The sequence below is a fragment of the Pseudophryne corroboree genome, chromosome 5, assembly GCF_028390025.1.
Source record: "Pseudophryne corroboree isolate aPseCor3 chromosome 5, aPseCor3.hap2, whole genome shotgun sequence".
Lineage (NCBI taxonomy): Eukaryota > Metazoa > Chordata > Amphibia > Anura > Myobatrachidae > Pseudophryne > Pseudophryne corroboree.
Genome location: NC_086448.1, coordinates 231,043,458 through 231,059,997, shown reverse-complemented (window position 1 = coordinate 231,059,997; position 16,540 = coordinate 231,043,458). Strand labels below are relative to the sequence as shown.

At 44.4% G+C, this 16,540-nt stretch overlaps 1 protein-coding gene across 2 annotated transcripts in view; it reads left to right on the top strand.

Moving 5' to 3' along the window:
- The first annotated feature begins 397 nt into the window (after window positions 1–397).
- Window positions 398–16,540, top strand: part of RFTN1 (raftlin, lipid raft linker 1) — a 612,999-nt gene continuing 596,856 nt past the window's right edge. The window contains exon 1 of one of the 2 annotated variants that reach the window (XM_063922166.1): window positions 398–841. The gene's annotated coding sequence lies outside the window, so the exon portion shown is untranslated. Of the gene's footprint in view, window positions 842–998; window positions 1,091–16,540 lie in introns of those variants that run through there. The other variant, XM_063922167.1, reaches the window with a different exon arrangement.

The window sequence follows — 16,540 nt, the reverse complement described above, 5'->3', positions numbered from 1 at the left end:
TAAATGCTCAGGTGTAAAACAAAAGCACTATTGTGGATCAAGGGAATGTCATAAACACGGTTTGCAGACTTTCATTTCCTAATGGCACTACCAAATCTAGCACCCACTACGGTACATGTAACCAGTATCCCCAACACTGTACAGCACTACAGAATATGTCAGCAATATGCAGACACATAACATAAATATAAGTAGACTTTGTAACAAAAAGAAAAATAAATATTGGCATTTGTACTTTTTTGTGAGCATGAAAAGAACAGGAATAAATAAAATGGGAGAAAGTCATGATAAGTGTTGGGGATTTTTGTAAAGCTCTCCTGAGTATGTGAAGATGAAGTATTGTAGAGGGAGGGGGCGCCAGAGGTTGGGAGATGAGGAGGATTTCCTGTAGGAGAGAGGGAGGAAGCCTGTGGGAAATGCTGTGTGTACATCACATCGGGCTGCTGTAACTTGGCACCTCTCTCTCTCTCTCTCCCCGGTCTGGGTGCACTAGGTCCGGGCTGCGCTGTGTCAGGGCGGCATCCCTAGCAGTGGAAGAGACAGCAAAGAGCAGCAGACAGAGGATGTGGTTGGAGTGAGCGCTGCACAGAGACGTATTTTGCTCCTGAGCGGAGTGCAATAGGAAGCGCAGACGCAGCAGCTGCAGCTGGTACAGCGCTGTCACCCATCGCTCAGAGGACTGTCGCTGTCACCCCGGTTATCGTGTCACCTGCTGAGGGACTCCGAGACACTCAGCTGCAAACTTTGCAGGGCTCCCCGGCTATGAGAGTGCCTGCCGGCTGCCGGTGATAGAGTGAGCAGCGAGCTAACGCGGAGACACGCAGGGACTGGACACACTCAGGTAACCCCCAGCACAAGACATGGGGCTGTCACTGTCATGTTGCTTCCCTGATTACTATAGGAGCCTGTATTGCAGCCTTTAGTTATAGCACGGAGAGTCTCTATGTTACAGGGCTGCAGACTGGAAATCCTGTTCTCAGAGCAGCTGGGGACAGACTCTTCATTAACAAGTTTCCCCGGCGCTTCAGTCATACATACTGCACGGATCAGTCATCCAGAGGCACAGTGATAGAGCACTACTCACTGGGGTGTATGTATTACCAGCAGGCACAGGCTCTCGGGTGTTGGGAGAACATACTACTGTATACAGTGTTAGACAGTTTGATGTGTAGTGTAATGTTGGGAATCTCACACATGTACATGTAACATGTAACATGATTTGCATTTGTATTAGACTTTTTTTTCCCATAACAGTAGGATAAAGAGCAATGAATAATTAAGGCACTAGTTATGTCATTTTCATTGGAATGTTAATTTGAATACAAGTGAATGCAATGCAGCGATTTCCAACTGTATCTGAGCAGATGTTTGTGTAAAGCTGGCTGGATGTGTCATAACAATTTACAAGTGTTACATGTGTTTAGAAGAGCAACTGAAATCAAAAGGTGTTTTGCAATATTCACAAATAAGATATGCAAAAGTTGTCAGAATTTGAGATATACGTGACATTGGCAGTGAGGGTTCATGGCTTGGCTTAGTGATGGCAGTGAGGGTTCACGTTTGGCTTAGTGATGGCAGTGAGGGTCCATGGTTTGGCTTAGTGATGGTAGCGAGGGTTCATGGTTTGCCTTAGTGATGGTAGTGAGGGTTCATGGTTTGGCTTAGTGATGGCAGTGAGGGTTCATGGTTTGGCTTAGTGATGGTAGGGTTCATGGCTTGGCTTAGTGATGGCACTGAGGGTCCATGGTTTGGCTTAGTGATGGTAGCGAGGGTTCATGGTTTGCCTTAGTGATGGCAATGAGGGTTCATGGTTTGGCTTAGTGATGGTAGTGAGAGTTCATGGTTTGGCTTAGTGATGGTAGGGTTCATGGCTTGGCTTAGTGATGGCAGTGAGGGTTCATGGTTTGGCTTAGTGATGGCAATGAGGATTCATGGCTTGGCTTAGTGATGGCAGTGAGGGTTCATGGCTTGGCTTAGTGATGGCAGTGAGGGTTCATGGCTTGGGTTAGTAATGGCAGTGAGGGTTCATGGTTTGGCCTAGTGATGGCAGTGAGGGTTCATGGTTTGGCTTAGTGATGGTAGTGAGAGTTCATGGTTTGGCTTAGTGATGGTAGGGTTCATGGCTTGGCTTAGTGATGGCAGTGAGGATTCATGGTTTGGCTTAGTGATGGCAAGGAGGGTTCATGGTTTGGCTTAGTGATGGCAGTGAGGGTTCATGGCTTGGCTCAGTGATGGCAGTGAGGGTTCATGGTTTGGCTCAGTGATGGCAGTGAGGGTTCATGGCTTGGCTTAGTGATGGTAGTGAGGGTTCATGGTTTGGCTTAGTGATGGCAGTGAGGGTTCATGGCTTGGCTTAGTGATGGCAGTGAGGGTTCATGGCTTGGCTTAGTGATGGCAGTGAGGGTTCATGGTTTGGCTTAGTGATGGCAGTGAGGGTTCATGGCTTGGCTTAGTGATGGTAGTGAGAGTTCATGGTTTGGCTTAGTGATGGTAGGGTTCATGGCTTGGCTTAGCGATAGCAGTGAGGGTTCATGGCTTGGCTTAGTGATGGTAGTGAGGTTTCATGGTTTGGCTTAGTGATGGTAATGAGGGTTCATGGTTTGGCTTAGTGATGGCAGTGAGGGTTCATGGCTTGGCATAGTGATAGTAGTGAGGGTTCATGGTTTGGCTTAGTGATGGTAATGAGGGTTCATGGTTTGGCTTAGTGATGGCAGTGAGGGTTCATGGCTTGGCTTAGTGATGGCAGTGAGGGTTCATGGCTTGGGTTAGTAATGGCAGTGAGGGTTCATGGTTTGGCCTAGTGATGGCAGTGAGGGTTCATGGTTTGGCTTAGTGATGGTAGTGAGAGTTCATGGTTTGGCTTAGTGATGGTAGGGTTCATGGCTTGGCTTAGTGATGGCAGTGAGGATTCATGGTTTGGCTTAGTGATGGCAAGGAGGGTTCATGGTTTGGCTTAGTGATGGCAGTGAGGGTTCATGGCTTGGCTCAGTGATGGCAGTGAGGGTTCATGGTTTGGCTCAGTGATGGCAGTGAGGGTTCATGGCTTGGCTTAGTGATGGTAGTGAGGGTTCATGGTTTGGCTTAGTGATGGCAGTGAGGGTTCATGGCTTGGCTTAGTGATGGTAGTGAGAGTTCATGGTTTGGCTTAGTGATGGTAGGGTTCATGGCTTGGCTTAGCGATAGCAGTGAGGGTTCATGGCTTGGCTTAGTGATGGTAGTGAGGGTTCATGGTTTGGCTTAGTGATGGTAATGAGGGTTCATGGTTTGGCTTAGTGATGGCAGTGAGGGTTCATGGCTTGGCATAGTGATAGTAGTGAGGGTTCATGGTTTGGCTTAGTGATGGTAATGAGGGTTCATGGTTTGCCTTAGGGATGGTAGGGTTCATGGTTTGCCTTTGTGATGGTAATAAGGGTTCACGGTTTGGCTTAATGATCTTCTTTAGAGCTGACTGGTTGCAGTGAGCTACCGTATTGCACTTTATAAATAACCCATTAGCAGCCCAAGATGGCAGAGACTGCTGGTGCCATGTTTATATTTATATTTATATAGGAGAAGTGAAGAACAGTGGTTTTCTTGCAGTTTATGGATTAGGTGCAGAAGTCTTTTCTACTTTTCTACTGAGATGCAAAATAATGTATTTAGTTTTACAGGACAACAGTATTATTATTATTATCCCATTAGGCCCCTCTTTAAGGTATCAGGGACGTAATTTTGTCCTGTACTACTAAATGGATGCAGTTTGTACCTTCCTTTAGCATTATATGGAAAAGCATATTCCTAGTGCACAAATTTCGGCACATTGAAAATTGCAATGACGATGTTCACACACAAAACTGAGACAGTGGTGACTCTCATAAGACACAATCTATGCTAAAACAAGATGTTTATTAAGAGAAAAATTTAAGTTTGCATTAATGAAGTGAGAGGTCCTAAAGTGTAATAGATTGCACTGCTTTTACTGTTTCCACTGCCCACATTTTTAGGGGTTTTCATAAACCCAGGCAGAGATTGATTCTGTTGAATAAATTACAAGAGCTGTGAAATGGGTGTGTACCCTGAAACGTGTAATCTAGGCAAAAATAAAGATTAATTGTGGGACCATGCGTTTTTGTTGATCATCAATGACCTAAACTGTCAATGAATGAACCTGCTGTCCATATTTGCACTGCTATCAGCCTGCAGAGTAGAGAATCACTTCTGAATAACACTGGGAGTGGCATGTTAGGGGATCTTTCACAGGAAGGGAATTTTTACATGTCTAAAATGTGCCCTTTCTGCAATATGCAGAAGTATATATCTTCTTTCCTGTTCTCTTCTGCAAAATTCCTGTATGACATTCACAAACAGAAAACTCCCAGCACACTTCAATCTCACCATCATCGTATCTAAATCATGAATTTATCTAACATATCAAAGTTTTCAGAAGAAATTTTGGAAACTTTCAAATACAGGGGGAATTCAATTGCCGGCGAAGGGTTTGAATTTCCGTTGACACAGCATTTAAACGGCAGTCCTTCTCTCACGCTTCGCCTGACCGATTCGCATCCTGATCCACTCAAAAGTGCTCGCTACCCTATGTCTCTTGTTTAAGGTGACACAATTCTGTATTATAAGAACAATAAAAGGTTGGAAACATGCACAGCCAGGAAAGAATACAGAGTATTGTAATCTTTTTCGACCCAGAACCTAGATTAACTGTGAGGGCCAGCTTCAAGATCTATTATTTTAGCATTTTTTATTTTTATTTAATTTGAGCATAGGCTCAAAATACTGTAGCTACAGTAACTTATGTTGACTCAATCTTACCAGTGATTCTTTTGTTTCCAGTAAAGAGCAATCAGCTTTTGCAAACTTAAATGATCACATATCTAAGGCATCTTTTGGATTATATAGTACATGGTTTGCTGTGGTTTCTGTGCTGCACACGCAGCAATATTTTTATGGTCTCATTTAATATATTTGTGCTGCTACCTAAAGTCATTGCATTTGTGGGCAGCTTAGTGTTTTTATTTAATTGTGTTGCTTTTGAAACTACCGTACTTAACTGATGATCCGTTTCAAAATGACGTAGTAGATTAGTCACATGTTGAAAATGTTTTTTAACAAATGATCAAATATGAGCTTATTATTTGGTAGTAGACAATTAAAAAAAAATACATTATGAGATCGTATAATAATTAGAGATGAGCGCCTGAAATTTTTCGGGTTTTGTGTTTTGGTTTTGGGTTCGGTTCCGCGGCCGTGTTTTGGGTTCGACCGCGTTTTGGCAAAACCTCACCGAATTTTTTTTGTCGGATTCGGGTGTGTTTTGGATTCGGGTGTTTTTTTCAAAAAACACTAAAAAACAGCTTAAATCATAGAATTTGGGGGTCATTTTGATCCCAAAGTATTATTAACCTCAAAAACCATAATTTACACTCATTTTCAGTCTATTCTGAATACCTCACACCTCACAATATTATTTTTAGTCCTAAAATTTGCACCAAGGTCGCTGTGTGAGTAAGATAAGCGACCCTAGTGGCCGACACAAACACCGGGCCCATCTAGGAGTGGCACTGCAGTGTCACGCAGGATGTCCCTTCCAAAAAACCCTCCCCAAACAGCACATGACGCAAAGAAAAAAAGAGGCGCAATGAGGTAGCTGTGTGAGTAAGATTAGCGACCCTAGTGGCCGACACAAACACCGGGCCCATCTAGGAGTGGCACTGCAGTGTCACGCAGGATGGCCCTTCCAAAAAACCCTCCCCAAACAGCACATGACGCAAAGAAAAAAAGAGGCGCAATGAGGTAGCTGTGTGAGTAAGATTAGCGACCCTAGTGGCCGACACAAACACCGGGCCCATCTAGGAGTGGCACTGCAGTGTCACGCAGGATGGCCCTTCCAAAAAACCCTCCCCAAACAGCACATGACGCAAAGAAAAAAAGAGGCGCAATGAGGTAGCTGTGTGAGTAAGATTAGCGACCCTAGTGGCCGACACAAACACCGGGCCCATCTAGGAGTGGCACTGCAGTGTCACGCAGGATGTCCCTTCCAAAAAACCCTCCCCAAACAGCACATGACGCAAAGAAAAAAAGAGGCGCAATGAGGTAGCTGTGTGAGTAAGATTAGCGACCCTAGTGGCCGACACAAACACCGGGCCCATCTAGGAGTGGCACTGCAGTGTCACGCAGGATGTCCCTTCCAAAAAACCCTCCCCAAACAGCACATGACGCAAAGAAAAAAAGAGGCGCAATGAGGTAGCTGACTGTGTGAGTAAGATTAGCGACCCTAGTGGCCGACACAAACACCGGGCCCATCTAGGAGTGGCACTGCAGTGTCACGCAGGATGTCCCTTCCAAAAAAAACCTCCCCAATCAGCACATGATGCAAAGAAAAATAAAAGAAAAAAGAGGTGCAAGATGGAATTGTCCTTGGGCCCTCCCACCCACCCTTATGTTGTATAAACAAAACAGGACATGCACACTTTAACCAACCCATCATTTCAGTGACAGGGTCTGCCACACGACTGTGTGGTTTGGACCCCCCCCAAAAAAGAAGCAATTAATCTCTCCTTGCACAAACTGGCTCTACAGAGGCAAGATGTCCACCTCATCTTCACCCTCCGATATATCACCGTGTACATCCCCCTCCTCACAGATTATCAATTCGTCCCCACTGGAATCCACCATCTCAGCTCCCTGTGTACTTTGTGGAGGCAATTGCTGCTGGTCAATGTCTCCGCGGAGGAATTGATTATAATTCATTTTAATGAACATCATCTTCTCCACATTTTCTGGATGTAACCTCGTACGCCGATTGCTGACAAGGTGAGCGGCGGCACTAAACACTCTTTCGGAGTACACACTTGTGGGAGGGCAACTTAGGTAGAATAAAGCCAGTTTGTGCAAGGGCCTCCAAATTGCCTCTTTTTCCTGCCAGTATAAGTACGGACTGTGTGACGTGCCTACTTGGATGCGGTCACTCATATAATCCTCCACCATTCTATCAATGTTGAGAGAATCATATGCAGTGACAGTAGACGACATGTCCGTAATCGTTGTCAGGTCCTTCAGTCCGGACCAGATGTCAGCATCAGCAGTCGCTCCAGACTGCCCTGCATCACCGCCAGCGGGTGGGCTCGGAATTCTGAGCCTTTTCCTCGCACCCCCAGTTGCGGGAGAATGTGAAGGAGGAGATGTTGACAGGTCGCGTTCCGCTTGACTTGACAATTTTGTCACCAGCAGGTCTTTCAACCCCAGCAGACCTGTGTCTGCCGGAAAGAGAGATCCAAGGTAGGCTTTAAATCTAGGATCGAGCACGGTGGCCAAAATGTAGTGCTCTGATTTCAACAGATTGACCACCCGTGAATCCTTGTTAAGCGAATTAAGGGCTGCATCCACAAGTCCCACATGCCTAGCGGAATCGCTCCCTTTTAGCTCCTTCTTCAATGCCTCCAGCTTCTTCTGCAAAAGCCTGATGAGGGGAATGACCTGACTCAGGCTGGCAGTGTCTGAACTGACTTCACGTGTGGCAAGTTCAAAGGGCATCAGAACCTTGCACAACGTTGAAATCATTCTCCACTGCACTTGAGACAGGTGCATTCCATCTCCTATATCGTGCTCAATTGTATAGGCTTGAATGGCCTTTTGCTGCTCCTCCAACCTCTGAAGCATATAGAGGGTTGAATTCCACCTCGTTACCACTTCTTGCTTCAGATGATGGCAGGGCAGGTTCAGTAGTTTTTGGTGGTGCTCCAGTCTTCTGTACGTGGTGCCTGTACGCCGAAAGTGTCCCGCAATTTTTCTGGCCACCGACAGCATCTCTTGCACGCCCCTGTCGTTTTTTTAAAAATTCTGCACCACCAAATTCAAGGTATGTGCAAAACATGGGACGTGCTGGAATTTGCCCATATTTAATGCACACACAATATTGCTGGCGTTGTCCGATGCCACAAATCCACAGGAGAGTCCAATTGGGGTAAGCCATTCCGCGATGATCTTCCTCAGTTGCCGTAAGAGGTTTTCAGCTGTGTGCGTATTCTGGAAAGCGGTGATACAAAGCGTAGCCTGCCTAGGAAAGAGTTGGCGTTTGCGAGATGCTGCTACTGGTGCCGCCGCTGCTGTTCTTGCGGCGGGAGTCCATACATCTACCCAGTGGGCTGTCACAGTCATATAGTCCTGACCCTGCCCTGCTCCACTTGTCCACATGTCCGTGGTTAAGTGGACATTGGGTACAACTGCATTTTTTAGGAGACTGGTGAGTCTTTTTCTGACGTCCGTGTACATTCTCGGTATCGCCTGCCTAGAGAAGTGGAACCTAGATGGTATTTGGTAACGGGGGCACACTGCCTCAATAAATTGTCTAGTTCCCTGTGAACTAACGGCGGATACCGGACGCACGTCTAACACCAACATAGTTGTCAAGGACTCAGTTATCCGCTTTGCAGTAGGATGACTGCTGTGATATTTCATCTTCCTCGCAAAGGACTGTTGAACAGTCAATTGCTTACTGGAAGTAGTACAAGTGGGCTTACGACTTCCCCTCTGGGATGACCATCGACTCCCAGCGGCAACAACAGCAGCGCCAGCAGCAGTAGGCGTTACACGCAAGGATGCATCGGAGGAATCCCAGGCAGGAGAGGACTCGTCAGACTTGCCAGTGACATGGCCTGCAGGACTATTGGCATTCCTGGGGAAGGAGGAAATTGACACTGAGGGAGTTGGTGGGGTGGTTTGCGTGAGCTTGGTTACAAGAGGAAGGGATTTACTGGTCAGTGGACTGCTTCCGCTGTCACCCAAAGTTTTTGAACTTGTCACTGACTTATTATGAATGCGCTGCAGGTGACGTATAAGGGAGGATGTTCCGAGGTGGTTAACGTCCTTACCCCTACTTATTACAGCTTGACAAAGGGAACACACGGCTTGACACCTGTTGTCCGCATTTCTGGTGAAATACCTCCACACCGAAGAGCTGATTTTTTTGGTATTTTCACCTGGCATGTCAACGGCCATATTCCTCCCACGGACAACAGGTGTCTCCCCGGGTGCCTGACTTAAACAAACCACCTCACCATCAGAATCCTCCTGGTCAATTTCCTCCCCAGCGCCAGCAACACCCATATCCTCCTCATCCTGGTGTACTTCAACACTGACATCTTCAATCTGACTATCAGGAACTGGACTGCGGGTGCTCCTTCCAGCACTTGCAGGGGGCGTGCAAATGGTGGAAGGCGCATGCTCTTCACGTCCAGTGTTGGGAAGGTCAGGCATCGCAACCGACACAATTGGACTCTCCTTGTGGATTTGGGATTTCAAAGAACGCACAGTTCTTTGCGGTGCTTTTGCCAGCTTGAGTCTTTTCAGTTTTCTAGCGAGAGGCTGAGTGCTTCCATCCTCATGTGAAGCTGAACCACTAGCCATGAACATAGGCCAGGGCCTCAGCCGTTCCTTGCCACTCCGTGTGGTAAATGGCATATTGGCAAGTTTACGCTTCTCCTCCGACAATTTTATTTTAGGTTTTGGAGTCCTTTTTTTTACTGATATTTGGTGTTTTGGTTTTGACATGCTCTGTACTATGCCATTGGGCATCGGCCTTGGCAGACGACGTTGCTGGCATTTCATCGTCTCGGCCATGACTAGTGGCAGCAGCTTCAGCACGAGGTGGAAGTGGATCTTGATCTTTCCCTAATTTTGGAACCTCAACATTTTTGTTCTCCATATTTTAATAGGCACAACTAAAAGGCACCTCAGGTAAACAATGGAGATGGATGGATTGGATACTAGTATACAATTATGGACGGGCTGCCGAGTGCCGACACAGAGGTAGCCACAGCCGTGAACTACCGCACTGTACTGTGTCTGCTGCTAATATATAGACTGGTTGATAAAGAGATAGTATACTCATAACTAGTATGTATGTATAAAGAAAGAAAAAAAAACCACGGTTAGGTGGTATATACAATTATGGACGGGCTGCCGAGTGCCGACACAGAGGTAGCCACAGCCGTGAACTACCGCACTGTACTGTGTCTGCTGCTAATATATAGACTGGTTGATAAAGAGATAGTATACTCGTAACTAGTATGTATGTATAAAGAAAGAAAAAAAAACCACGGTTAGGTGGTATATACAATTATGGACGGGCTGCCGAGTGCCGACACAGAGGTAGCCACAGCCGTGAACTACCGCACTGTACTGTGTCTGCTGCTAATATATAGACTGGTTGATAAAGAGATAGTATACTCGTAACTAGTATGTATGTATAAAGAAAGAAAAAAAAACCACGGTTAGGTGGTATATACAATTATGGACGGGCTGCCGAGTGCCGACACAGAGGTAGCCACAGCCGTGAACTACCGCACTGTACTGTGTCTGCTGCTAATATATAGACTGGTTGATAAAGAGATAGTATACTCGTAACTAGTATGTATGTATAAAGAAAGAAAAAAAAACCACGGTTAGGTGGTATATACAATTATGGACGGGCTGCCGAGTGCCGACACAGAGGTAGCCACAGCCGTGAACTACCGCACTGTACTGTGTCTGCTGCTAATATAGACTGGTTGATAAAGAGATAGTATACTACTAATATTATATACTGGTGGTCAGGTCACTGGTCACTAGTCACACTGGCAGTGGCACTCCTGCAGCAAAAGTGTGCACTGTTTAATTTTAATATAATATTATGTACTCCTGGCTCCTGCTATAACCTATAACTGGCACTGCAGTAGTGCTCCCCAGTCTCCCCCACAATTATAAGCTGTGTGAGCTGAGCAGTCAGACAGATATATAATATATATAGATGATGCAGCACACTGGCCTGAGCCTGAGCAGTGCACACAGATATGGTATGTGACTGACTGAGTCACTGTGTGTATCGCTTTTTTCAGGCAGAGAACGGATATATTAAATAAACTGCACTGTGTGTCTGGTGGTCACTCACTATATAATATATTATGTACTCCTGGCTCCTGCTATAACCTATAACTGGCACTGCAGTAGTGCTCCCCAGTCTCCCCCACAATTATAAGCTGTGTGAGCTGAGCAGTCAGACAGATATATATAATATTATATATAGATAATAGATGATGCAGCACACTGGCCTGAGCCTGAGCAGTGCACACAGATATGGTATGTGACTGAGTCACTGTGTGCTGTGTATCGCTTTTTTCAGGCAGAGAACGGATTATAAATAAAAGTGGTGGTCACTGGTCACTATCAGCAAAACTCTGCACTGTACACTACTGAGTACTCCTAATGCTCCCCAAAATTAGTAAATCGAGTGTCTCTCTAATCTATTCTAATTCTAAACGGAGAGGACGCCAGCCACGTCCTCTCCCTATCAATCTCAATGCACGTGTGAAAATGGCGGCGACGCGGGCTCCTTATATAGAATCCGAGTCTCGCGATAGAATCCGAGCCTCGCGAGAATCCGACAGCGTCATGATGACGTTCGGGCGCGCTCGGGTTAACCGAGCAAGGCGGGAAGATCCGAGTCGCTCGGACCCGTGAAAAAAACCATGAAGTTCTGGCGGGTTCGGATTCAGAGAAACCGAACCCGCTCATCTCTAATAATAATAGGAACACTTTCCTGAGTCTTGTCTTTGCCCAGAAACTGCCTATAAGTGACGAAGCACTGCAGATATATGGACTCTTGTTCCACTCAATTTTCTATCCTCTGTTATGTTTAAAACCTTGTATACACTTAGTGCATTTGTTCATGGATCTCACTGATTTCAGTGAGAGATTCTATTCCCCTGCACACTGCAGTAAATATAAACAAAAACAAAACAAAAGAAGATGAAGCATCCATGAGCCGCAGTCTTAATATATTTATGTAAACTTAGTGTTTGGCCAAAATACTGAATAAATCCCTGTTGAGGCACTAAAGGATTTAGTGTACTTTATAAACTAGATGTTTTTCTGCATGCTTAGATAATTAGATGGCATTTCTGTTATATATAAGAGATGTTCTGCCTTGCAAGTGCAAATGTTCACACACTTACCTACCAGTTGTCCAGTGGGTATGGTTACGAAATCCCGGCAGTTAGTATCCCAACGGCCAGGATGCCGCCAGCGTAATCCCGATGGTCAAAATCTTGACTGATCCCGGTAATTATTCGAACCTTACCGCTAACCCTCCTGCAGTCTATTGCCTTATTGCCTAACCCATGTACTTACCTTCAGGATCTGTCGTGATTCTGCTGTCGGTACTCTTGACTGTCGGGATCCTGTCTGCATCCCGTCCAATGTGAGGGCTCTGTCCCACTATCTTTCCTAGAACAGTTTTGCCCCATGGGCTAAAAGGTTGAGATGGATTTCCCAATCGCTGCTGCTCTTCCTGTAAGTGTAGGGGCACCTAAAACATTGAATGTGTAACATGATGTCATTTATTTTGTGTCTTGATTGTCCCTGTGGCACTTTCCACTGTACACTGGGTGCTAAACATGGATAGAGAGCATCTGGTAGATTTTTGGAACCTCTAAAGCTGAAGACTGCTGCTCCACCATGTTTCTAATGGGCTGGGTGATGGTGTCACAGCCCCGGGACAGACTCCCAGTAATAGAAGCTACCGCCCCACCCATGTTTCACCCTATATGACAATTTGGGGTGCAAGAAGAGAGTCCTCCTAGGCACTAGGCAGTACCTTAGGTGGCACATAGGGTGCCTAGAACTCATGAACTGGTCACACCATTGTCTTTATTCACACATTTAAAAATTGGGTGGATGAATATATAATACACACGTATTATCATCATGGAAACGGAAGTATATCAGCTTGTGCCCGTGCTATTGTTTCAGTCTCTGTTTTAGTCCTATTATTTGGGATTATTAATGTTGGACTGTTATACAGCACATTCAGTTACATTTTGATGAACTGGAGCTAGAGCTCAAATCAAAAATGAAATATCCGTGAAGCTGACTTTAATAGGAAGAAAACATTTGGAACAGTTGCTTGGAGACATAATTCACAAGTATGTTATGGACAACAAGATTATAGGCCTAAGTGAGAGTCAGCTACAGTATATTTTCTGAAAAATAGGTCATGTCAAAGAGACCTACTTACTGTACTTCTAAAGGCAACTTACAGGAAGAAATGTCATGTGCTTACCTTGTCACTAGTCAGACTGTTATTATTTCCAATTGATGCAGCTACTGTATGTGACATTTTCCATACATCTCAATTACTATAGCACTGATTTCTAAGTTCTGCCTGTGATCATGTAGCCATCATCACTCCTGCATCAGAATGCAAATAGAAAATGAACATATGCAGAGCATTACACCCCCCCAAACAGAATAGCTCTGCATGTGTCTTTACAGTCCTCATCTCATCCTGTACAGATCATAAATCATCATTACCTGTTCATTTACGCTACAAGTACCACTCTGCTATCAGTTGTCACATTCTTCTGCTGGGCGCCCTCTTTGTTCAAAATACAAATTAGGGTCAGATATATGTTATAGATATTCCACAGTCACTGTTGTAAAATGTTTTGGTGTGGAAAACTCAGCCCACCTGTTACCATGTTGGGTGATCTACCTTGTGGGCACTCTCGCAGGAGAAGTGCAGGGGTTGGGAAGGGGATAATACTGCAGTTAATTTACATTTTTAATGTTTACAAAAAATATCCTTCTAGACCACATGAGTTATTCAGTTGTACACATTGGGCCTGTTCCTGAGATGACTGTACACCTGATGTTCTGAGCATTTGTCGCATGTTATCGGACCGCGCATTCCAGTATATATGAACGTATATAGTATATACCGTAGATGATGCAGAGTGCTGTGCTGTTCAGTTGCATCTTCACTGAAGGACTGTAGCGTGGCTGGAACATGCTGACGAAACAGCAGGCTGTGCAGAGTTGGACAGAAGTCTAGATATGACTTTCCAGGCAGTAGAAAGTCTGTGCCCCGCAGTAGAGGGATACATACAGTTCTTGTGCGACATATGGGAGCGATTACAGCAAACTTGCAGCTCTGCATTGAACAATCTCATTGTAACTGTAGTCTAATGCAAGTCCTTGTGTAGATACTCAGGTTTAATAAAGTAATACAATAGCGTACAACACCATTCCCAAATGTTACTTTAGATGTTACTATCCTGGACTCCTTTTAATGTCTGACTTCATTTTCAGGTGTTCACCTTTACTATACCACAATGATATTTTTTTAATTTCTGATAAAACTACAGAAAGAAGCCAACACGTGTTGTTACAGAAGAACCATTAGAATCCCATTACACGCACATTGCCTGTAGGGAGGTTATGTCTCACACGCTCACTCTCACTGTGATTTGTCTACAATAAGAGACAAATGAAGCTGGACACTGCCAGGGTCTTGTTCCAGTTGTCCACACTCCATTATTTATCAATGTGCATAACAGTATGTCACAGGCCATATGCTGGATTTAAGACAAACTTCATGGTGCCACACCACTTCCACCACCCACCTTTATAAGAAGTTACTGTAAATATGAAACATGAGAGTGTGGGGAAGATTTGTCAAAGCAAATGCTGGTCATACATTAGGACGACCAGCATCCGATGAAAGTTGTCTCACGATTTCCCTGTCAGTCCTGGACACACAATTTGGTCTTTATTTGACACACGATTTGCATACGTGTGCATACGAACTTATGACCCGTCGTGCGCCCCTACACGATGAGTCGTCTCTCAAAATACATACACTAAAATGATGCTGATCGAACGATCCATCGAACAGTGTATTGTGTATATGCATAAAACATGGTACGATGTGCATACGATTGCGACTGGTAATATGGGCTGCACATACGAACAGAGGATGCGCACCATGTGCACACCATGCAGCGGTCGAGGTGTCGAAATCGTGTATTTGTATGTAAAATCATCCTAATGTATGGCCAGCTTTAGAGATAAAGTTTAGAGCGATAAAGTATAAATCAATCAGCTCCTGTCATTTTTCAAACACAGCATGTAAAATGACAGGATCTGATTGGTTGGTAATTTATTTCTCTCCACTTTATCTCTCTCCACGCTTTGATAAAGCACCTCCTGTTCGTTAATTCTTTGCCTGTTTTTGGTCATACTGTATTTTTAGACATAGGTGAACGTAGCTGGGACCTCAATAATGTTATATCACACCTCCAATGATATGTCTTTTGCCACAAGGCATTGCCCTCATAATTGTATTGTTAAAGAGTAATCACACTTTAAAACTTGGTGGAGATAAAGAAATACTGGAAGCGACAAGAATAGGGAAAAAGAGAAAGAGAAATAGCATCCCTAGTGAGCAGGCCTACATACTGCAATAAAGTACTCATACTCTCACCCACTTCAAAAGTGAGACACTCTCCCGGGATGTGGAGATGCTCCCATTATTTGGACACTCCCCCACTGTGACGTTACAGTTCCCCTTCCAAAGTCCGTGCAGTTCAGTAGCTGCAAAGCTTGGAGATATGGACAAATGTGTTGGAGACCCTTTAATAAAGTATTTCCTTTCCCCATCCATTGCAAATAGAAAAAGTCATACCATGTAGTCCTAGGGCTATGTATTCATTCTGCTGAATGACAGTACATATGTGCTTTTTATGCATATTTACCTAACATTCAGCAGTTTTAGAACTCTTCTTGTTCCACTGCCATGCCTCTAATATAAGAACTTTAATTACTCTCAATGGAAGTGTATTTTACACGCAATGAGATACTGCTAAGAATCATTTCCATGTGTGTTTCAACAAATGTTAAGCTTGAACAAACTTAACTTCCTGCTTCCTGCTATGTCGCACACAAACATAGAGTGTGTTCCTGCTTGTGAAATTACATACCCTCCAACTGTACCTTTTTAATAGGTACAGTACCTTTTTTTATGGTCTGGATGAAATTCTTTAGTTAGACACGGAGCGAAGATAAGTTCCTTGCTGAGTGCACCAACATGCAAAAATTACATTCAGTTTTTTCGTATGAGATCACTTAAATTAGATCCAATTAGTACAAATTTGGTGGGTAAGTCACATTTAGTGGTTTTCTGGGACATTACTGAGATAGGGCTTAATGACATGATTACCCCACCCAGTTTATTATGAGAATTGCAAAAGTCCTGCTCACGTCTTCTAGCTTGCATCTGCTGGAAATAAGTTATACGTAGTACAAAATGCTCTGGTACTAAATGCTCTGCTTCAAAACTTCCCACGTATACAATTACTACCACCTAAACTGGTAGAAATTTTTATTAAGCATTTTAGAATGGTTGCAAAATGGGGGTGTGAGCAGGATGACCAATCAGAAACCACAAAACCCATGATTGCTGTTTCTTATTGGTCCTCCCACTCACAACTACCTCTGACAGGTTTTCAACCATGGTTGGGAGACAGCCACAGGGCTCAGGGAAAATGTCTGCACAGAGCATCTCCTGTAGGTGCAGTTTTAAGCTTCTACTGACCTCACCTAGGACTGAATTCATCATAAGCTACTAATAAGAGAATTGTGTAGCAAAATGTGCTGTTCTTTTCTACATATTAGATAGTGAAGTAGCTAAATTCTATATAACTTGAATTTTCCTGCTGTCATTTCTTAAAAA